At 35.8% G+C, this 25,274-nt stretch overlaps 5 non-coding genes across 5 annotated transcripts; 4 read left to right on the top strand and 1 right to left on the bottom strand.

The window, feature by feature from the left end:
• Window positions 1–6,222: 6,222 nt before the first annotated feature.
• On the bottom strand, window positions 6,223–6,294 carry Trnah-gug. Its single transcript has one exon. It is a non-coding gene; the product is annotated as a tRNA-His (tRNA).
• A 619-nt stretch (window positions 6,295–6,913) lies between these two features.
• Window positions 6,914–6,995, top strand: Trnas-aga. The gene has a single exon. It is a non-coding gene; the product is annotated as a tRNA-Ser (tRNA).
• Window positions 6,996–23,663: 16,668 nt separating this feature from the next.
• Window positions 23,664–23,737, top strand: Trnan-guu. Its single transcript has one exon. It is a non-coding gene; the product is annotated as a tRNA-Asn (tRNA).
• A 544-nt stretch (window positions 23,738–24,281) lies between these two features.
• Window positions 24,282–24,353, top strand: Trnad-guc. Its single transcript has one exon. It is a non-coding gene; the product is annotated as a tRNA-Asp (tRNA).
• A 569-nt stretch (window positions 24,354–24,922) lies between these two features.
• On the top strand, window positions 24,923–24,994 carry Trnad-guc. The gene has a single exon. It is a non-coding gene; the product is annotated as a tRNA-Asp (tRNA).
• The last annotated feature ends 280 nt before the right edge of the window (window positions 24,995–25,274 follow it).

A 25,274-nucleotide genomic window follows, 5' to 3' on the forward strand; every position in this document is an offset into this window, starting at 1 on the left:
CTAATGATCTGACGTTTCACATGGGTCGCTTAATATAGTATGGGTGCCCTAGTGTAGATGTAGTTGTGAACCTTAGAAGAAAACAATATGCACTCTGTCTCGAAAAACACCCAGAAACCGGGTGTAAATTTTTCAAATTGGGTAATATTTCCATATGCATTTTGATGAGTCTGAAAAGCGTGTGCAAGTTTCTTTGAGGAAAACAAAAACAACCTGTGTATGACGAGCGTATGCTAGTCTACGTGTTTTCAAAGCTCTATGGACTTATCCTCCGGTGCACTAAGTTTACTCAGTCCAAGAATTTTGACACTTGGGGAGCATTGAAAAGCGTGATCCGCTAAAGTGTCAAAATTCTTGGACCGAGTGAATTTATCACACCGGTGGACAAGTCAATTGACCGGACTCAAGCCAAACGTCAATATGTTGGATCCCTACCAGAAAGTAAGCTAACTTTTGGCGGCCATTACCGCTTTTGAACAGCTGGGTAGTTCATCCAATGGACTTATCCATCTAAATCTAAATATTTCATAAAATGAAATCCGCACCAACACGAATGTTCACCGGATGAACAATGCGTGGATAAATGTGCAACAAAATCGTTAATTTTTATGTATTTATAAATTTTTCTGTATGCAGTAAAGGTTTCTTTCTCGTTGGAAGTTGCAGCATGGCGTCATCGTATATTATTTCATAGGCTTATTTGATTGAAACTTAGACCTCTGGTGGTAAGTATGAGAAAAATTGAACACTTTTCCGCATAGAAAAAAAAAAACTGCAAATAAAAAATATCACTTTTCGACTTGATTCGATCTTATTGAAACCCATTCAAGGACTCCGTCTTCAGCCATTTAGCTGTACAGACTGTAACTTAGCACTAGACAACGGACAAGCATGCTCCAGTGGCACAGCCAAGAAACACTCCTGACGAAAAGTTTCAATGGCAGAAGCGGGAATCGAACCCACACCCAATGACACGATGCGCTTAAATGCCTGACCGCACGGCCGCGAGGCCCACAATATTTCTCTTGAGTTCATAAAAACGATCCACAAAATCAGTTAGGCTGTATTGTGAGTAATTTCTGATGGATTACTTTCCCGCAAAACAAAGCACTAACTGGTCATTTAATCTTTTCACCTAACGAATTGGTGTGCTCTGAAGTTCATTTGGTGCTTAAACTTGGTGATTTAATTAAATTTATTTTCATTGGAAAACGAAAATATCAGACTCGCCCTTATTTCATTTCATTCCATTTGTTGTTTTGCATCCGTCAACAACGAAACAAAATTCCGATCTGCCATAGTGAAAAATCGTGCCGGCAGCGGTGGATGGCCCCATTGTTTACGTTGCAAGTAGGTACGTGAAAATTGCGTTATCTGTCACTTCGCGGGAGGGTTGTTTAAAACTGTCTAATTGTACTCAACTATCAAGTAGCGATGACTCATCGAGCAGTGATGAACATGTAACTTCTGATACTGAAATGAATGTTCCAAGCAGTGTCTGCATATTTCAATATACAGTCAACAACGCCGATCCTCAGTAGGCTCCGTCATCGTTGAATTCTTCTTTGTGTGAATGTTTGTTTGACAATACATGCACGAATCTGGTAGAACGTGCATTCAGTTTTTCAATTACTTTTGCTACACTAATTCTCATCCACTACTGACATTCAAATTCAATTTCACTAGTGAAAAAAATCATTTCCGTCAGAATACCCCACAAAACATCCACAAATTGCAAAAGTTGTATTTTTTTTATTAAAAGACAATCATGATTCATCAACTGGAGGCATCACATTGCCGTTTTCTTACACCAGTAATATAAAATTCATTTGTAATTTTTTATATTCAATTTTCAATTTCAGTGCCTCTAGGTGAAACTGAATTTTGAAATGACACCAACAGTGGGCGAAACTGAATGTGTGCGTGTGTTGCACCCACTCTCTTTCTCGTCGCATTCGCACTCGAAGTCAGATTGGCTTCTTGCTAGCGGAGTTTGTTTTTGTTCGTTTTCGCAGTGATCGGGTATCATTCGGCTGAATTTTTACGACACTGGTTCCAAGTCAGGAGTCTTTGGTTACTGTGCCGTCAATGACCTCGGTCAATACGACTGATTCTGAAATAGGTGAAAGTTCACAAAGTGTAAATATTGAAATTTTTAACAAATCAATTTCCAGTATTTTGACATCTCCAATTGATCGTAAAAAAATGAATTCAATAAATTATGTAAAGCGAAAATATGAAGAAGTTAATAAAAATATAAGAAGAGAAATATTCAAGTTAAATACAATTGATGAAATTGACAGAGATAAGGTTAACGAGTTTGATGAAATGATTGCACAAATTAAAGATAAATTTTCTAAAAACGGTATCACCAGGAACGAAAAACTCCAACTACTTTCAATATTGCCGAGGTCATGGACGGTTCAGAAATTAATGGACACATTTAATACATCCAGGTATTTAGCAACACAAGCTAAACAGTCATTAGAAGGAACAAGTAAATCTCGTACATCTTTCGGGTTAAGTAATGTAACAAAAGAAATTGTAGTAAACTTTTACGTAGATGATGGAACTAGCCGAGTGATGCCTGGCCAACGTGATTATGTTTCTGTAATGAGAGACGGAAAGCGGCTGGCAATTCAAAAAAGGTTAATGATGACTACATTAAGAGAGTCGTTTAATCGATTTACTGAATTACATAGTGGTGTTCAAATTGGATTTTCATCTTTTGCAAAATTGAGACCGAAGAATTGTAAATTGTTAACTAGCTCTGAAACACATAATGTGTGCTTATGTACTATTCACGAAAATGTTAATTTGATAATCCATAGTTTAAAGAAATATAATTTACTACATGATTTCAATTTTTTTACTGATAGTTCATTATGTGAAACAAAAACAGTGGATTGCACCTTACGTTGTTGTGAAAAATGTTCAGATTCTACTACCTTTGAACGAAGCTTGTTATCAGAAATCGAAGAGAATGGCATTGACGAATTACAATTTGAACAGTGGGTCACAACCGACAGGTGTGATATTGAAACTTTTTTAAAGCAGCTCGATGAATTTGTATCATATTTTACTCGTAAATTGGTGAAACTAATACCTCATGATTTCATCAAAAAAGAGCAAGCTACATTTTTAAATAACACAAAAAATAATTTGATAGAAGGTGAATTTGTGGTAATTTGTGATTTTTCGGAAAACTACAGATTTATTCTTCAAGATGAAGTTCAAAGCCATCATTGGAATGCTCAGCAAGCTACTTTGCATCCGTTTGTAATATATTATCGTCACGATGGCAAAATCAATCATTTAAGTTTTGTTGTAATTTCAGTAGATTTGCGCCACGATTCTGTATCTGTCAACTTCATATATTCTATTTTTTCTGAAAAGTTGAGATCTTAAGCATTCATTCCATAAAAAACGATTGGAAATCGGTTGAGCTGTTCAAAACTTATGATTTTTTTAAACATAACAAATCTAATGCGCTGAGATCTACAGTGTGTGCCGATGAAAAATGACTGATTTTTAATTTTCAAAAAAATATATCTCAAAAACTAAAAAAACATACATCGCTGAAAATTTGACAGTTTACGTAAAATTTTCTGAACTTTTAAGAAAAAAATGAGAGCAACAATAGCCCCTTTGGTCCCGAGACCTTCAAAACACGAAAAAACGGTAACTATTGAGTTTTTTCATGTAAAAAACACAATTTTTGTGAACTTTTATGTTTTCCCGAAAAGTCAAAATCTTTAGCCTTCATTTCGTCCAAAAAAGATTGAAAATCGGTCAAACGGTTCAAAAGTTATAATTTTTTTAAAAATAAAAATTTTGCAAAATCGCGATTTTTCTGGTCACCCTATTTCGGAAATGGACACCCTAATCAAAAAATCCAAATAGACGTGTATCCTTATTTCGGATAAGGAACAAAATGGCAAATTTGCACGGAATTCGGAGACCCACTAGATCGGTTTTTCATGGAATGGCTGTATATATAAAAAAAAATGGTTGTACGATCTTGCCGCGATGAGAGGGCTTTACCCATTAGCCGGGCTTAGCCCTGGGGACCAAAGGTACACCGTTGTGATAGAATCACATTTTTAATGCCACGTTTAGATTAACCGTGTATATCTCGGAAGTGATGCATCTCAGCTAAATTTTACTTGGGTATTTTTCGATAGAAATTTTTCATATATAAAAATATCTAGTTATTTTTCTGTACTCAAATAAAAAACGTACCAAAAATATCGTTTTACATAAATTCGTTTTATTTATTTTTTTAAATAATTTATTTTTTATCCAAAAATTTTCCATTTTGAGGCATTCTGCAAGAAATTACAAACAATATGCTGCAAAACATATCCAAAAATTAAAAACATCAATTTTGCGATTTTTAAGAACAATGAACTTCAAATTTTCATTTGAAAATTTCGTTTATATTTTTTTACCGTGCATATTTTTTTAATTACTTTAGTATATAGGTTTTGATCAAACAATAAACAATTCAGCTACGATTCTCTCAATCAAAATACAATATTTCTGGAATGGAGAAACACGAAATATATTTGAAAAGGGCCTATTTTACTTTTTTTATTTGAAAATTTTATATAAATATGAGTATATCTCGAAATTGATGCATCCTAGAAAAAAATTACTTAAGTACTTTTCGATTGAAATTTTTCTGTACTTTCAAATAATCACATTAAAAAATATTGTTTTCCTATATTTAGATTTTTTTTTTCACAATCTGTAATTTTTAAAAAAATCATAACTTTTTTGTCCATTATTCTTCCGTTTTGAAACATTGTGCAATATATCACATAAGTTGTCCCCTAAAACATATTCAAAAATAAAAAAATCAAAACTGCGTTTCTGGAGAAAATCGATGCTAAAATTTTCTTTTGAAACTAAAAATAATCTGTAACTTTTTTTACCGTGCATATTTTTCTCCATATAGTCCTAAACAATACCTACAACTTTGTAGAAGATCTCAAATCGATCGGACAAACCGTTTTCGAGTTACAGTTTTTTAAAGATTTGCCATGCATTTTCCGATACGTTCTTCTCAAAAATAATGCGAGGTTCAAAATGGCGGTCTGAAGGGGCAAAATGGCATTTTTGGTCATAAAGAATCTGTATGCAAATTTTCAGGCGATTCAAAATATACAAACATTAAATTAAAAAAAAATCGTCATGTTCGGTGGAATTGGATTGTTTAGGGGTATCCAGTTTCATACATATTCTGAATCTTTGGTCAAAATTAAACAAGAATCCGAAGTTTCACCATTTTCCGTGGCCTGAAACTATTTTTAAAACACGTTTGAAATTAGTATGGAAATCACTTTTGAATCACCCCTCGGCAAATTTTACTTCGGGACGAGCTGTCAATATGTAAATTGAAATGTTATTGACATATGTTTTATTTATTTATAATATCAACATTTAGATAATGAAGTGCAATTAATTCGTATTATACTTAGAAAAATGTGCTCTTTCGATCAAGCTTCAAAAAACTGTGAATTTTTCTTCACTAAACAACCCAATTGCTCAATTAAACCAATATCGCTGAAGACAATTCAGTTATAATAATTCCCATAAGAATGTTTCACTCAAAATCTACAAATTACTATAAATAAAGCCGATTTTCGACTATCTATTGCCCACCTTTAGGCGTTTTGACAAGGTGACACAAAATTAGGGATTATTTCACGAGTTTTTTCAAGATTACACAACTTAAGTCTCTAATAAAATATATTGTACAATTAAGTAAAGAAATGTTTTAGGAATTAAAATGAAATTTAAATTATAAATATTATTTCAAGGTTTTCATAAAAAAATTAGGGTTGATTTAGGATTGTAAAAAAAAAATCTGGATTTCAAAAGGAGTGATGATGAAGAACAAGTTCGCACCTCAACAATTTTATTTCGAAAAGCTCTCCGCGATTCAAAAGGGCTGAAAACCCCTGGTCTTCATGATATGATAACTACTGACAACATTGAACTAATTATGTCTACTCAAATGGCATTTGAAGACTTTGCTTCTAATTTTAAAATCTAAAAAGTAGTACACAGAACAAAAATCTTCTGCACCGCAGAACTCTCGAGGTTACATCGATATTCAATTCATAATGAGTTATGTTATAAAGTTATGCTGCAGAACTAGTTCTCAATCAGTCATAAAAAATCGCACACCCCATTCCGTGACAATGCTTTGCGCATTGCCGTGACCAGGATTCGAACCTGGGTTACTACGGCCACAACGTAGGGTCCTAACCACTAGACGATCACGGCTACCTGGGGTGTCGTGTCAGTTATAAATTATCTTTCAATTCATTGCTTCTGCGCCCAAATCGGGTCAACTACCAAGCGAAGCCAAACTAGCACACAATCACTGAACTTTCAACCTGCGCCAAATCGGCGCCGTGCCGCTCAACTTCTCTTAGCTGCTGCCATTCACTTTAATGTGACAATACCGAGCAGCAGCAGCTACACAAGAGCGACGATTAATTCAGACATCTCAAGAATTGGAAGCATTGCCAAAATCACGTCCGTCGCGATACCTATACGTTACCACCGGCACGGCGACCAACAGCCAGCCAACCAGACATGGCGTTGGTCAAAGGAGAAAGTATTTTTCGTTTCTTCTCGCATCGCAACACCGCATCCACGTTTGGTAGATCTCGAACCTCATGCAGCAATGATCGTTGGTTGGCGTCAAGCTTGACATTTTTTGTGAACGGCGCTGTTGACGCGCTTTGCCTACCTTGTGCCGGTGCCTATATGATTGTTGCAAAGCAATTAACATTTTAGTTCAATGTCGAAGCCAGTTTCGTGCTGAAAATAACTCGAAAAGTGAAAGTCCACCACAGCAACGGTTTGAAGTTTGTACTGTGAAATCTGCTTAGCATGAGCAGTCGTGGCCGAGCGGTTAAGGCGTCTGACTAGAAATCAGATTCCCTCTGGGAGCGTAGGTTCGAATCCTACCGACTGCGTCATACTTTTTTTATAACGTGTTCATCTACCTTATCTACTTTTTATATGTGAATACATCACGATTGAGGACAACCTTGTTTGCTATCAACGTTTTCATAGTTATCACCATCGGAACAATTTGTAGCACACCGGTGGCGCCGATCGTCTGAGACGTGTTCAAAAGCGTTTCACCTTAATCTCGTTTCTCTCGACGTGTGCGTTGTTATTGTCATTGCTGTTCGCTGGCTTCTGTGGCGGTGAAATGTGTTTTGGCAGCGTGGAGAGACTTGTTATGGCATCTCAACGGGTGGTCGCAGTCGCAGTCGCCAGCCAGCCAGCGTCGACATAACGAGGTAGTAGCATTCATTCGATAGCGCACCATTAGGAGGAATGTGAATTATTTTCATCGGTGTCTCACCTCTTTACCTCGAGATGTTGCCCATCAGCAATTGCAGTAGGAGTGGGTGTTTTTTTACCCACAACCTTACAGTATCCTACATAAGGTGACAGAGTGAGAAACGAGTTGGCAACCTTACAGAAGTCATTGAGTTCAATCTTTTTGGTGGGTTTGATTTGATTCGATGGATACTTTCTGCTTGCTGGTCTAGTTTTAATGACTAGTTGAGGCGTTCTCAGCTTACTTTCTTCGTGGTTAGAATTAGCTATCCTGGAGTTGATAGTCTTCATGGTATTCAATAGGTTACGGGTCCAGGGGACGGCCTAGAGGAGATGCTTGGGCTATTTTGATGTGGGACTACGAGGAAGCAGAACTAGAACGACAGGATCCCTTGGATGATGAGGACGAACTTCGTCGAGAAGGTATAGCTTGGAGTGTGAACGAGGAGTTAGCTGTGAGGCTGATCGAAGCACCCTCCGCTGTGCTGGGGAACTTGTAGTGTTTGGCAATAGAAGAAGCTTCCTGATCTTCGGGAGGTATGAACGAATAGAAAGAACCGGACAGAGCTTTGAGGACATGGTCGAGTTTTTCTCCTGAAGGAGCGATTAGGATCGGCTGATAGAGTTTAGCGGTATGTTATGCTAAGTGAAAATTAATTTTATTGCGGTGCTCGTTTCAATCGCAATATCGAAATTCAAGTAGGCTTGGATTTTTTCGTTCATCAATCTATATAAATAAAAATGGAATGGTGTTTGTATGTCACGAAATGACTTCCGAACGGGTCAACAGATTTGAATAATTATATTTCCGTTTTGTTCGTCAAGTGTTCCGATGTGTTTGTGTGTATAAAAATTCCAGGATATTCACCGGGAAAGTCGGAAAATCTATATAAATAAAAATGGAATGGTGTTTGTATGTCACGAAATGACTTCCGAACGGGTCAACAGATTTGAATAATTATATTTCCGTTTTGTTCGTCAAGTGTTCCGATGTGTTTGTGTGTATAAAAATTCCAGGATATTCACCGGGAAAGTCGGAAAAACGGGCGTGAACGGAACTGTCATTTTGTATGGGACGATTCATTGCGTTTTTTACCAGCCTACTTGATAGCAAAACGAAGTTTGCCGGGACCACTAGTTATTAAAATATTTATTCAATTTGATAAATCTGCATCATTTGATGATTTTCATTATCCGCGTGGATATTTGCGTTCCGTGGATTTTTCGTGCAGAGCATAATCGATATCTGAATGAAATAAAAGTAGCTGCAGTTGCTAGATGTCAGAAGCTGTCTGCAGCTGAATGGAATAGTTCGTTTTCTTTTTGGTTAGAATTATACTCGAAATTAAAGCTGTTCTGGAGTTGATTGTCTTCATGGTCTTCAACAAGGTTATGGGCCCAGGAAAGGCATGAAGGAGAGGCTTATGGTTATTTCCATGAGGGATCATAAAGAAGCAAAACTTAGACGACAGGGTGCAAGGCCTTGACGATTAGGTAAAACCCCGACGAGAAAATATAGCCGAGGTGGAATCTGACCTATAGGTAGCTTGGACCAAGGGTCGGAGGTCAAGATGTGGTGGTTGAAACCAGAGAGACGCATTGGCGTAGCTAGGATTTTTTTCTGGAGGGGGCCTAGGGGGGGCCTAGCAAATTCTTGGATTACAGAAGTGATGTCGGCCATAATAAGGCCGGAACAAATCTTAAAATCTTCTTTTGTCACTTTCCATCAAAATGTGTCGAGGGGAGGACAAAAAAAAATTAAAATTCAGTTAAATTAATAGTTTTTTTATACTCATATGCTGCAAAACCATGTTTATGGCATATAAAACCGTCAAATCAAAATGTTTTGAACAATAACTATGCCATTTTTTTTTGTTTTTCATAAATCGAAATATGAAAAATGTTAGAGATTAAACATTTTTCATAATTCGATTTTCCATAACAACAATCTCCATATTTTTGCCTTCTTTCTGTTGAGTTTTAATGAGAGAAAATAGTAAACTTTCAAATTGTATTTTAGCTGTTTACAATTTTAGGACAATGCACAAATGTTGCACTTGGATGCAACTTTAAAATAAATTTAAATTATTTTAATTTGATTTAACATATAGGTATGTAACATTTTGTTTGTAAAAATATTTCACTAGATTACTTTTGGTAATTTTGGACAAATTTTGCACTAAATTGAAAATACATTTCAAATGGGTAAACTCAGCGGTGTGTTAGTAATTGTAATTTGTATTTTACAAATCAAGGTAATAAGTTAAATATTAGAGCAGCAATTTGAAATTTAAAACAAAACAAGCAATCAGACGAAGTCCAAGATAAACTAAATGATACAAAAATTGGTGGAGGAATCTTGACTCCAAAATAAATAAACCATTTTAATAGGAAATAAACTGGAAATTACTGCGATTTTTCATATGAATTCAAACGATCAAACGAATTTTGGGGGTTTTTCTGAATTTCGCGTCGAAGGCCAAATTTCACGGCTTTCGCGAAATCGTGAATTTCCATTGTCCCTTGTTGTACGTGTCCTGAAAAGCAGCTTTGATGGCACTTTTTCTACATACGGCTTTATACTTATAGAGCGATTTCCCCCATTGATATGGTTATATTCTTTAATGCAAAAATAGAATCATAACGTTTACACGAATGCAATGAAGGCAAGGACAAGGATATTTGAAACGTAGCATGTGGATGATGACCATGCTTTTAATATTTATACATCCAGAAGAAGGAGGATCTACTAGGAAAACATGTATTCAAATAAATTTTAAGAGCCAATTGCTGAATTGATTTGACAAATTGAATGTTCATCGAAAGTATATACAAATGATAATTCATCGAAATCACTAAAATATTCTTTTTCCAAAGGCTACACTGTTACAGTAAATGCTGCGTAAACTTTATTCTAAAAGAAAAACGTTCAATAAAAAACTCACACCTATTAGCATTAACGAACAGATTTAGGACTTATAATCTTGTTATCTCATCTAAATCTAAAAAAACAAAAAAACAATGAAATCCATTACTGAAAATAAGACATTTTATTTTATTTATTTCCCCCCTCTGACTTTTTGAAAAATTTGAAGGGGGGGGGGGGGGTGACAAAAGTAAAATTTCAAATTTTTTTCGGCCTAATCATTATTTTCACAAAAATCGATGATTGCATAGATTTTCTATGTCTGACATTGCTGCAAATCAGTGATATTTGTAAATTACAAATTTTACTTCATACATATTCCTTTTTCTGTTACCTTCATGATGTTTTCCTAAGAGATTACGATAAATATCCCTTGTGATTCTTCCACGAACTTTGGAGGTATTCAACCATGTGATTTTAAGAAATTAATTTTTCATGAATTATTTCCATACTTTTTTTGTGCTTTCTCCAAGAAATCCTTAAGCAGTTTTCACGGAGTTCCTCTTGGGGTTCCCACGGCAAATCATTTCTGGGATCAGTAGTTATTATTCAATACATTTTTCCTTATATTTATCTACGCTTTCTTAGCTTATTAAAAAATCTCGAAGGATCTCTATTAAATTGCTTGAAAAAAAAAAATCTTGAAAAATATCACCAGAGAATGTTTTAGAAATTGTTTTAGAAATTTCTACAGGGAGGACCTCAACATGTTTAGACATACAAATTGCAATTGTTAGTTAGAAATATTATCCAATTGTTCATGAATAGATTGTTTATGATTTTCTGGAATAACAGAGGTATCCTAAGAAATTCTAGGAACTTCGCCACAATTATCTTCAAGATCACCAAGCAAGGATACATTCCATTTTTTTAGAGAGTTCACCAACAGTTTTCCCTACTTTTCTTTGAGTTTCTTCCTATATTTTCCTATTATTTTATCTCTCTGTAGTTCATCAAGGTTACTTGAAATATTCGCACCAAACATTATCCAAGGCTTCTTACAAAAATAAAACTTTAAATGATTTTTTCATTTAAAGTTTTATTTTTGATCTAAGGATTACTCTTAATATTTCATAAGCAATCAGACAAGATTCAGAAAATGTTATTAGCGATTTTTCAAAGAAGTTCCCGCAGATCTATCCACATTTTTAGCAGAAAATTCTCTAGGTGTTTTTTAAGATTTCTCTTGGAATCAATTTGATGTTGCTTCCTGCATTCCTTCAGAACTCTCTTAGAAATAATATTTTAAAACTATACAGTTACAACGAAAAACGTTCAGCTGTTTTTTTGTTTTCAAAGACTTTTCCGTGAAAATACTCAAGGGTTACCTGAACAATTTATTCAGGGATTTCTCCAAAGAATTATATTGAGGAAACACAGGGATGTCATCCTAGGATTTTTTAATTTATTTATTGGTTAGGCTTTCAAGCACAGGCTAATCGTCCTAGGATTCTTCTGAAAAAAATTACCATTCATCTTATTAATTTCCAAAGATTTATTCCTTTAAAAACTTACCTTTTTAGTGATTCTTCGGAGGATTTTTAGAGATACTTTTCAACAGATTTACTAAAGGATTTTGCAATTTATCCTTGAATTCCATCAAGTATTAAGGTTCTATAAATCACCTTGTATTTTTTCCGAATATTTGTCTCAGGATTCTACATCTAGAAATCCATCCACTCCCAATTTCTGGACTCAAACTACTCCATGAATACCTCAATATTTTTTGGAGATACCTTTACAAATCACTTTACTAATCACCGGTCCTAGAGTAACACATACAAAAAAATAAGGAAGAACTTCTAAAGATATGTGTTGGATAGATAGGTTTTACTACAAAAATCTTGTTTCTTTTCTATGTTTTTTTTCTTATATTGGACAATGATTGGCGTTATGATGGATGGAATTTTTACTGAAGGTATTTGTACCAAACACCTTAGACAATATTTCGCATGTATTCCGAAGTTTCAAGATACTGTGGCGAATAGATTGAACTAGGAACCAACTTTTTCTTACATGCAGATATTTCAAACAAACTTTTTTGGAGGGACTCCTATATTGTAGTAGAACTGTAGAAGTTTAACGCGAAAATATTGGCGGTATTTTTTAAGAACATTACCAAAGATGTCTTATATTAGAATTTGTAGAATCATGGTCGAATATGTAAGATTTTACTAAATTGGAATGTTAGAGGAAAATTTGCATTGCTTTAAACATTTGTTGAGGAATTACCAATGCACCTTTTTCAGGACATGATTAACTTTCAGGAACCATATGTATATTGTGCAATTTTTGTGTTGCTTTTTGTAATAAGAAAAGATTTTTACCAGCAAAATGTTCAAGCAGGAAGATAACGAAAGAAAAATGATTATTTATTATTATTTCTCTAGAGATGAATGATTACAGGATGAATAAAAACCTCTCTAATGAATTGTAAAAAAAAACAATATCTCAAGAAGTTTCATCATAAACTTCTTCAGAAATTATTCTAGAAATCTAGCAGAATTTCTTTATTTCCAGAGTTCTGCTAGTAAGCCTCCGCCCTAGAATTACACAAGACTTCAATCCCAGAATATGTTCCTTTTTTCCAGTTAATTTGTCGGATGCTTTTCCACAGATTCCGTATTCGCTTTGCTGGTTCGGGAAGCAAAAGTATTACAGGGGTTTCCACTTAAGATTCGAAGGCAAAACATACTTTTTGAAGATAATTCTTGCATAATCCGAGGATTTGAAGTAGAATTTGAAAAGACAAAGAAAAATTTCTGGAGAAATTTGTGATGTATTTAGGAAATATTATCGAAGGACTTTTGATGATCTTCGTGAAAGAATTTGTAATGAAGTTTGAAGGAAAACTATTCGAAGAAATTCACAAATAAATTTATAGAACAACTTTCGTTGGCATATCTTAGTATAAGGCTTGACATAATCAATGAATTTTTGGAAGAAATGCGAGGGAAAACTTTTAAGTTTTGAAATAACAAGTTTAGTTTTAGATGAATCCAGGAGCATATTCCAGAATCAATTTTTTAAAGAAGTTATAGAAGAAATGATTGTCCTCCATGATGAATTCACGTTGAAAGTATGAACAAATCTCACAACATTATTTGACTTATTTCCAAGAGAAATGTAGCATTCGTTGAGAATTTTTTTATATTGAAATTCTTTCAGGAATATTGAAGGTTGGCTTAACACATTTTGCTACGAATCAGTTGGAAACTCAAATTTAAAACATAATACTTTTCCTTGTAAAAATGTAGTATTGTAGTTTGTTCATGCGAAATTACTCTAAAGAATTCAGCAAAATCAAAGAAATAATTTATTGGTCCAATAACATTGGTAGATTTTGTTGGACTTTTTCACATCAGAAAAATATTTGCCATCCATCTGAAGAAAATGTAGCCAGGTTGATTTTTTTTTTTGAAAAAAAAAATGTCATGAATTCCTTAAGGCTTATAAGCCATAAAATTAATCCCACTATCTTTTGTCTATGAAATTTCCTTAGTAATTTTGCCAATCAGTCAAAGTCGGACATTTTACGAGTTGTTAATTTACGGATTTTTATAGCGAGTTCTTATTAGGGAAATCATCATCACCAGACACCTCGAGCATAATGCAGTGAATACTATGAGTTTTTGGAATCGAATTTCGAATATTGACGCTATTTTGTACCACGATATTTTCGCAACAGAAAAGTAAAAAAAATCGCGTATCGCACACAACAACAAGCTGGTTCCAGCGGTAACCAATCGAGCGACAGCCGAATGGTAAATCTTTCGGTTGCCGTACGATTCGCCGAGGTCAGAACCGCCACGTTGATGTTGTGTACGACAAGCGAGTTTTTTCCACTACTGTTCTCACTGTTCAAAGTAAAAGAAAGTAGCTACTGAAGAGTGATTTGTCAATAATAAGAGTCATGTAAATTGATTCAGAACATATGTTTCCAACTAAAATTCTAGGGGGGGGGGAAGTGCTTTTTACCATAACAACAAAAACGATCAGTGCGCTGAGAAAGTCTTGAAAATGCAAACAATTTCAAGTTATTTTTCAAATTTTTCGACATGGAATGATTCTTCTTCCCATCCATCATTAGAAATTCATAAATATGACATAATTCGATGGATCTTATTTTGATATCTGGCCCTTTACCGTATTTGAGTAGGAGGTTAGAAAATGCAACAATTTCTGCGCAGACAGAGTAGACCAAGTGTCAAAAAGCGACAAACTGATTGATTATTGCATTTTTTTTTTTGAGTCGATTTCAGAGTCCGATAGAAGTTTATTGTAGTTCTATGGTGTATGTATGGACTGTCCTAGAACCCGCTTATTGGAATACCGTGCACCCCCGCTAATTTGAACGGTACCTCATGCAAACCATCGGGGTTCATTTTTAATTTGACCATCTAGTCACCCTAGAAACGTGTTTCTGGTTACTTCTTTCACTGTTTTGTTTTGATTTTGCGTTCCGTTCCACAGCGTTCCATCTCACTTCACTCTGTTACATGAGCTAAATGACGTTTAAACCACTTTTAATTTGAACGATGTGCAAATTAGCGGGGTACAGATTAAAAAGTGTTCAGATTAAATGTGGTCAAACGAACGGGGGTACCCGGGTATATTTTGGTCGGTACTCGAGATTTTCACTTGGTCCACTCTGACTGAACGCAAATTTGAATATTTCTGGTCTTCAATGCCCTGACCCTGCAAAACCTTAATTTTCAAGCTATCGTAATGCCACTGATTTCGGGATTGATGAATGAAACATATTAACATAATATACATAATAATTAAACATAACATAACATAACATAACATAAACAAAATTAATAATTAAACATAATAATTAACATAACAATGAAACATATTTCATTGAAGTATTTACAATACTGATGTCGAAGGGTCTTGATAATATGTTTATCTTAAAGATATGCACCCAGTTTGGCCATGCAAGCATTAAATGATTGTTATTTTTCTAGAAATTGTTCATTCAGAGTGAACCAACTCACTGAACGGTGGTTTTCAGTTCAGTCATAGTGGACCAAGTACACATAGTCCATCGAAAAATTGTTCTATCAGAGGTTTGGATTGTGATTTTTCATAATTATCACTCCACATTATATTATTTGAAAGTAACATAAAGATGGGTAGAAATATTTAACCAAAATTTTACCGACTTAAAAATTTACAAAGCGTTAAACTTTAAGGTCGTATTTCTCATAATATGAAAAATGTTTATTTGTTTTGTGATATTTTCTGATATCTTATGAGCACTTCCACAGTTATGAGAGCTTTCTATGCCAAAGTTGAAATTTTCGCATTCGTATATCGTGTGGCAGTACAATAATACTATATGCCCAGGGAAGTCTAGGAAATTTTAATTACGAAAAGATCCTGGGCCAACCGGGAATCGAACCCAGACACCTTCAGCATGGCTTTGCTTTGTAACCGTGGACTCTAACTATTCGGCTAAGAAAGGCCCCATGTTTACATGATGCTTTATTCAATAAATTATAAAAAAAAATCCCAAAGATAGAACACCCTATCGCAACATAATGCTAGTTATAGCATTAATGACACATGTACCGACGAATGAATGAATTGAACAAGTTAGCAGTGCATCTTCTTTCCGAGTGATCATTGTTTTGATTACATTTCATTGACTATTTAGAACGATTTAAAAACAATCATCATCATCGACAGGGAAAAAGCACATGTTCATTTTTAATATTATTCGAAGCTCACGGTGGTGCTCTTGGCTCATCCACAGCGGATTTACAAATGTGTTTCCGTATTACCAATTTTTCATGATTTATTTTCTTAAATGGTTATTTCAAACGGCATAGTTTTTTTAAATATGCATGTTCTGGAAATTTAAAATCCGTAGTTTTCATACAGGTAGGGTCAGTGTTCCCTTAGTAGGCAGTTCCCTATAGTCACACTAGTGGCTGTTCACGGCCGTTTTTTGACATGACCTGAGCTATTTATCTAAGTACCATTGATACACAGCTTGATTTTGCTCAAAAAATGATCGAAATAATTAGTTTTGCCTAAAATTTGAGCTCCCTCGAGCCCATAGTAAACCCATTGTCCTATAGTAGCACAACTGAGAGAAACTATTTTTTATGATTATTATACGAAATTATTGGTAAATCAAGAACTTTTTATACATTAAACGAAAGCTTTTGATACACACTTCAAAGGAAAAATTTAAAAGTTTTGAAAAATACGGTTTTGATTTGTATTTTGCCATCGCTGTGGTGCTAAAGTTACTATAGGAACAAAAATTAGATATAGTGCTAAGATAGGCATATTTGTTCCTTTAGTGGCACAAGCGATAATAAATACAAACATATGAATTTTCATAGTATTCAAATTTTCATTCAAACGTATAATTGGTTTGAAGCACACCTAAAATTCAAAAATTGACCGAAGTTTTGACCATAAGTTCATCTCGACACAAAAAAATAATCAAAATATTGGTTGACTGGGAAATATTCAGACATTTTTGAAAATATGCATAGGTCTAATACAGGCTTATATTGTACCTGTTTTGAGTTCAACGACTAGTTAAGGTTATCCGAAACCTTCTTTAAAGGCAGGACTTCAGATCTACAAGCGGAACTAGTGATCGCAGCTGAAGAAACCCCCTCACATTTTCAGAATGTATTACAATTCATAACTATTGCGATCGTACAGAGTATTATATTTAATACAATAACTAGGTCGACCATACATCCCGTATTTAACGGGACAGTACCGATTTTACAACCTTGACGAGCTGTCCCGTCGTTTTATTAAAAATTCTCAATTTGTCCCATAATTTTGGAACAGGATATTTTTCAGATTCTTATGACTTACCCATTTCTGAATTTGTAGTATATTTAGACAACATACACTGATAAAATTGTTGTACCATCCGCTCAGATATATTTTTTTCATGCTCATGTTATTTTATTTATGGCATTATGCCTTGTCATTTGCGATCAATTTTCCTAATTCATGTCGCTTATACGTTGTTTTTTAGTAAAATATGAAATTTGAAAATCTGTCGTAAATTCACACAATTGTAAGGATAAATGCTACATGACGAAAATATTTTTGACATTTTGATAATGCAAAATCCAAAATACAACTTTAAAATCGACACTGATTTTGTTAAACTTGGGAAAGTTTATTTGAGCTAAATCTTTAATAGGATCTTTTTGTGACCTGCTTCCAATTATTGACAAAGAAAAATTTATAAAAATTCAAACATTTTTCGGTTTGATCGGTTTACTATGAGATCATTCTTCAACAACGTGCATCACTCAAATAAAACTAGTTAACTCATCTACCGGCACTCGCAGCATCATTTTTACAACAAAATAATTGTAAATTGCGATCACATTTATGTTTTTCGGTCCTTTTGTACATTTTTTTCAAAAGTTTTCAAAATAAACTTTTTTTATTTCTAGAATATGTGTCGATGTTGATCATGGTTTTATGAAATAGTCATATATTCTATAGTTGATTCCTATCCATGAAAATTATGTTTTTTTTTTTGTAGTTTTTAGATCTTTATACGCACAGATTGATACGTGAAACGTGAGTTCTTATAAATTGACTTACATTATTTTACGTGATAAAAATGATGTAACCGGTAAATGCAAATGTAAATTTGAATTTAAAATATGAACTATTTGAACAATAAAACATTGTAGCTGTTGCTGCCAGCACTGGTCAGTTGTGTCACTTCAATCGGTTGACTCCGAGCTGTCACCATATCTATTGCCAAGTGTCAATGAAAACGTTAAACAGACATGCAAGTTGTTGTTTGTGGAAGAATAACGTGCAATGTGCGTTAGGCACGCACGTATCAGAACTACATAATTAATTACTACTTAAATCTATAGTATATTTGCATTTGAAGTTGATGTCGAAAAGTTGGAACAAATTGAACTTAATCTAAACTAATTGTATCACAGTAAGTTGTTTCTTAAATCTACTTGAACTAAACCTAACCTATAATTATATCACAGATTGTAAAAGGGGAGAGCATAGAGGCTAAAACTAAGTTAACATTGCTCACATGCCGAATACCGATAAATGTAAGTTAATAATTGAAATTGTAACCAGAAAAACCTAATAAAATGAATATTTACAGCTTTTAGCTTTTTCGCACCTGAAACGATGAGTTTGCGAGCTGCTTATTAGAATTTGGTCCGAGGCACCTCTTTGCTCCCGGTATCGAAGGACAAATTCCAGGAGTCGCAGAACATACGAGCGAGAGACAGCGTTATGTATTCGCGCCTCGACTCGAACGACGATCACCACTATATTTCCGAAAAGTGCGAACCACTGAGTATTGCAGCATCGAATAATAGCTCTACCCGTATTGCTCTCCGATTAAGACAAATCGAGGAAGAGCGCGCAATCCAGAAGCGTGAAAATGAAGCGGAGATGAGGGCAATAGCACAGGAGAAGAGTGCTGTGCAAGAAAAGTATAGATTGCTCGAAGAGCAATTGGTCCAACGACGAAATGGGACCAAACTCAACAAGTGCGCTATTAATGAAGCGGCAGTGTTGCAGTTGCTACACAGTAAATCTAGTGAAACCATAAAAGATGGACCACCAACTGGTAATGATAAATGCCTCAAGGTTACTGGCAAAATAGAGGTTGACGAACTGCCGAACCAAGTAAATGTGTCGTTGCAACAAAATTCAATAATTGATCGATCGCAACTGAACTGGACTCAGCAGCAGATAATTTGCGCGTTTCCCAAAACGGTTCCGAAAGTAATTTGCTTCGTACCTCTAGTATCACCATCGTATGAACAGATGGATCATACTCGTTCGAAAGATGAACCTTCTCCGAGATATTCTTCCAAGCCGAATGATGTTCGTAAATGGTATCCCGAATTGATTCCAATTGAGGAAAACGATAATCGAGCAAAGAGAGTTAAAGTTGACTCCGGCGATGATACGTTATCATGCGTCCCTCCAACATTCGTGGCACCAGATGTTCCAGACCCAGCTCCGCCACCTTCGTTGTCAGATGCTCCAGAATCAGTAACGTTTGATTGGATTTCTATTGTCCTCTCGTTTTCGCGAGTGCTACCCAGTACGCGTACGTTCGGAAAACAAACAGTCTCGTACGGATATCGGCGAATGTGCTCTATAAGCTCTGATGGGATTGTGATTGAACTAGTGCTCTCCGAAAGCAAAACAATGCCGTTGAAGAGAGGATTCGATGACAATATTTATATTGTGGTTTTCATATCGGCAAAACCATTCGTAAACAAAGTAATATTCGGAAATGAAAATAGCAATGGTTATCAGATGTCGAGCTCGGTTATATTTCAAACAGTGTTAATCATGCATCACTGGTTAACAGGTGAACAATTCGTTAGGAATCAGAGTCGTAGTAGGAGTAGCAGTACTACCGATCGTTCATGGAATACTTATGGCTCGAAATCAACAAGTCGCTCTCGTTCTAGATCTTTCAATCGGAGACAATCGCGCCCAAAGTGTAGTGCGTCCGATGCACCGTTTCGGAATCATGAACTGGTTCAAGTCCATCAATTAGATAAGGAATGTGATAAAAAATGGGATTGGAAGCTGCTAGTGATCACAATAAAACATAGACAGCTGTTCGATAAAATATCCAATCTGGAGAACAAAAGTGATGAGGAGAGCTTGAAGGATGAAAGCACGTTAGATGTAGACTTAATCGTAGATGAAATTTCGCAGCGGATTCCAATATCAACAAACGTTTCGGACGGTATGAGTTCCAATCATCCATCGACGATAGGTGCAACCTCTGCTATAGGCTCGTTGGAGGTCCACACAAGATTCCATTGGAATATCTCTGGGTATCGTGTAACATATGAAGATAGTGTTTATGCTGATCAGGTTGAACTAGAGGAGTTGTGTGATTCGAAGAACTCAAATCACAGTAATATGTATGAATTGAGTACTAGTGAACACGCTGGATTCAATCATCAATACAACAGAAACCAAAGTGTTGACTGGTGCAACGTTGTGATGACGCATTCTCACAATATTGAAGTGTTTATGATCACGAGCAGAACCAGGCGTAGCAGTTTATTTACTGCAACACAATGCGAACATAGGAGTATCCTTGAGACATTTAACAATCGAATGGTGCAGGGGAGGATATCTTCGAGAATAGATATGGAGATGGTCGAGCTCCTTTCACAATCGATAGGAAGTGCTCATACAGAAGTCGTGCAGTCCACGGATTTTGTACACTGAGCAATTGGTAAAACTGGTCCCATTGACCAGTGTTACGGGGGAGAGACTGTTGCTGCCAGCACTGGTCAGTTGTGTCACTTCAATCGGTTGACTCCGAGCTGTCACCATATCTATTGCCAAGTGTCAATGAAAACGTTAAACAGACATGCAAGTTGTTGTTTGTGGAAGAATAACGTGCAATGTGCGTTAGGCACGCACGTATCAGAACTACATAATTAATTACTACTTAAATCTATAGTATATTTGCATTTGAAGTTGATGTCGAAAAGTTGGAACAAATTGAACTTAATCTAAACTAATTGTATCACAGTAAGTTGTTTCTTAAATCTACTTGAACTAAACCTAACCTATAATTATATCACAGATTGTAAAAGGGGAGAGCATAGAGGCTAAAACTAAGTTAACATTGCTCACATGCCGAATACCGATAAATGTAAGTTAATAATTGAAATTGTAACCAGAAAAACCTAATAAAATGAATATTTACAGCTTTTAGCTTTTTCGCACCTGAAACGATGAGTTTGCGAGCTGCTTATTAGAATTTGGTCCGAGGCACCTCTTTGCTCCCGTAACAGTAGCTTTAAATCGAGTTACATTATAAAATCATCGTAATGGATTCATTTTTAATCTAACCCTCTCTTAGGGTAAAACCTGCGTTTTATGCTTATCAGAAAAAAAAAAAATGTATTCGATTCAAACACTTTTTCAGACTTAATTCTTAAAAACAGTGTTCCGCAGGGAACTGTTAGAAAGGTTATAGTAAAAAAATTAGAACTCTGAACAACCATAATCGTGGAACGAAACTTGCGTTTTTTTTGCAGTATGCTAATTTTAAATAAACCTGGAAACAATGATTCTTAAGCTTTTATCAGATTTTTTAGAAGTGAATGTCAAATCTTAGCTGGATCTCATATTATAAAATATGAAAAAAAAAATTCAAAACCTGAATAACTATGCAATGTTAGATCGCATAATTTCAAAATTAATCTTGAAACTTGAAAGATAATGCGATCCTGAAACAATTTTGAAATTCCTACGATTGGCACACATATTTTCTTGATTTTCATAAGGGCAAATTTCGAGATATACTTGATCTAAGAATTGTCCCTTTTGTTACCTTATGGTCAGCCTAATAATAACAAATGTGGAAATGTGAATTGTTAGCAAAAGATTTTCAATGTTATATAATGCAAAATCTTGGCTACACGTTGCTCACTGGAATTGAAGCCATCAGGAATGTTTCGAATGTCAACCAAAACTTTTTCAAATTTCTGTGCTAAAAACATAAAATTCCTTCAGTTTTCCATTGTTAATCGATGGATTGAACTACCTTGATACCTTGATGGCTACAGCGTAGCGTCACGCCATTGCCGGGCGTATTGTAGAGCTCCATCTTCGTCGGTCTTGGGCGAAACTTCTCCAGTTGCCCCGAACGTTTAGGGTCGCCAGATCCTCTTCCACTGCGTACAGTCAGCGTATTCGTGGTCTTCCCCGAAGCCGCCAACCATCATAACTATTTCTTAAGAAAACAATAAGCTTTTTGTCTTAGTGTACATGGAAAGTTCTAAGCAGAATCCCTGAAAAAATCTGGCGAAGTTCGAAGAAGCAACTGAACGCATACTTGAACAATTTCGCAGAAAAATCACTGGAGGAGCTTATTGAGAACATTCTTAAACGATTCGTTGTAGAATCAGTAAGAAATTTGCTTCCACATAAAACCCTTGAAGAAATTTTAGTAATTGGTGGGCTAGATCTTGAAAAAAAAAAATCTTGAATTTCTGGAGTTACTCTTAGAGTATTTTTGGCAGGTGTTTTGGAATAATTCTTATTTACATTCCATGAATAATTACCAGATGGGTTTCAATAGAAAGCTCTGACTTGGCATTGGATAATTCTTCTTCTTCTTCTTTCTGGCGTTACGTCCTTACTGGGACAGAGCCTGCTTCTCAGCTTAGTGTTCTTATGAGCACTTTCACAGTTATTAACTGAGAGCTTACTATGCCAATGACTATTTTTGCATGTGTATATCGTGTGGCAGGTACGAAGATACTCTATGCCCTGGGAAGTCGAGAAAATTTCCAACTCGAAAAGATCCTCGACCGGTGGGATTCGAACCCACGACCCTCAGCTTGGTCTTGCTGAATAGCTGCGCATTTACCGCTACGGCTATCTGGGCCCCTGGGCATTGGATAGTTGTAAAATTTTCATAAATGTTTTTTTAAGCTTATAAATCAAATAAATGAATAATCTAAAAATAATCATAAATAGTTCAATATTCCTTCTAAACATTTACATAAATACTCTATCTTTCATTTTTTACTTCACTAAATCAATATCCATAGTGGATATCAGTGCCAGTCTGTCATTCTCTGTTTAGAGACTACCATGAGAGAATCAAATTTCCCAAAGGTGCACGACTCCATCTGCCTCTGGCTGTAATTTGATGAACCACATCGCAACCAAACCCATTACGGTAACCAACCGTTTTGCAGAAAAAAAATGTAGGTGCTTCTGTGCCCGAAGTCACCCAAAATTAACCTTTCGGTTCGAGCACGTTTATCATGCACCGCAACCAACGAACGAACGTTTGCTGCTGAGTTAGAAAGCATCACGGAACACAAATCCAGAGGACATCCTTCAAGTGCTCTCCTTCTGCTAAAACACATCCCAAAGTCCCAGAAGTTATCAAAGCACATAGAAAACCACACGACAGACTTGTCCCGTCTTCTTTTTTCCTTTCTGGTTGTTACCTTAGCATTCTGAACGTGTGTTCAGTTATTTTAGCTCAACATCGTCATACTGACTGAGCACACCTCTCCACTCGGAAACAACGACGCAACGTAAAAGCAATCGCACTGAATTCCCACCGCAGAGCAGGCATACGAACAATTGCGAGCGTCTTCCATACGATTCAGCATAGGAAAAAAGTGAGAGAGGGAGACCTTCTCCCCGTGAAGGTAATTATTGGTGATTAATTCAATTTACCCAACGAGGGCGAAGAACTCTCCGAGGTAAAATAGCTTTGCGACGCGTCGTGTCGGAGATCATTCAAGGAGAAAATTATTTCAAGGTAAACAGCGAAGTTTTTTTTATATCGTTTTCACCGCTATCAAGGGCCTTCGTGGCGCAATCGGTTAGCGCGTTCGGCTGTTAACCGAAAGGTTGGTGGTTCGAGTCCACCCGGGGGCGGAATTTTTTCCAGTCACTCTAATAGCGAGATCGTCCTCTTCGGTAAAGAAATTTCATTTAAGAAATAGTTTTGTTGCTTTCCAGAGTTGAATTGTGCACTTTTTGCCTGCGGGCCTAACCGCATCGATTTTCAATTACGATAGAAACTAGCTAGTCAAAAGTTGCACATGGTTGGTGGTGAATGAACTAAGTTTCTTATCTTCTTGAGTTGTTGCTGAACGACGACGACGATGGTATGCCGAAAAGGGAACCGCAACTTGAAAAGTCTTACAAGAAAATAGAAGAACACACTCCCGTGTGGTTTCTTTCAAACTCGCTAGGGGATGTGAACATATGCAGCAACAGGAATGCCGCAGCTGTAAAAGAACGGATTAATGAAGTGAAACGTTGACTACGTTGATGTATGAGATAATCTTATCGGACAAGCGCTGATTCGTTGTGCCTTTGTCGATTGGCTTGCGAGTTGAATTTTGAATAACGATGTTTCAACATCTGTTCAAGTTCAAAAAATTATTTTTTATTATAAATTCCAAAACACATGTAGTCCTCGATAGTATAGTGGTCAGTATCCCCGCCTGTCACGCGGGAGACCGGGGTTCAATTCCCCGTCGGGGAGGCTTAACTTTTTCAAGTAATTTTCATTGATTTAAATTAAAAATTTGATTAGTATTTTGATTGGATTAATGTTAAGATTAGAATTGGGAGCGGGATTCTCTTTTTCCGTTCTGTCTTTTGTCTTCTGATTTTCTGCCTATTGAGTGTTTGCCTTTTGCTTTTCTGCCTTCTTCCTTACTGCCACTTGTCTTTCTGCCTCTTGACTTTTTGAATTTCTTCGTTTTGCTTCTCTTCCTCATGCCTTTCTGTCTTTTGCATTTCTGTATTTCTGCCTCTTGCTTTTCTGCCTTTTGCCTCTCTGTTTTTTTTTGCATATATGTTGTTTGTCTTTCTTCCTTTCTTGCATCCATCTTTTTCCTTTTTGCCGTTAGTTTTTCTGCCTTTAGATGTTCCGCCTTCTTTTCTGCGTTTTGCCTTCTTTCCTGTGTGCCTTGTTTCTTTTTACCTTTGTACCCGTCAATCTATCTTCCTTCATTTTGCCTTTCTGCTTTTCAGTGTTTTTTCTATCTTTCGAAATTTATTGAAATTCAGACATTAATTATTTTATTGTTTGTTCGCAAACAAATGTAGTCCTCGATAGTATAGTGGTCAGTATCCCCGCCTGTCACGCGGGAGACCGGGGTTCAATTCCCCGTCGGGGAGGCTTTGATTTTTTCGAGGTCAGTTTGGATTGAGAACTGGACAAGAGTAAATAATTATTCTGTCTAGTGTATTTCTGCCTTTTACCTTACTGCCTTAGGCTTTTCTGCCTTTCTGCTTCTCTGCCTTTTGCCTTTCTGCCTTTTGCATACACACTTACATTAAATTACTAGGGTCGGTAAAATTTTACTGGGTTTTGGAACTACCGAAAAAGTCAGTGAAATGAAAAATGTCGCCACGCGTAATTGAAAAGCAAATTTCACCATGTTTTATTTTTTATCGA

The sequence above is a fragment of the Aedes aegypti genome, chromosome 1 (assembly GCF_002204515.2).
Source record: "Aedes aegypti strain LVP_AGWG chromosome 1, AaegL5.0 Primary Assembly, whole genome shotgun sequence".
Lineage (NCBI taxonomy): Eukaryota > Metazoa > Arthropoda > Insecta > Diptera > Culicidae > Aedes > Aedes aegypti.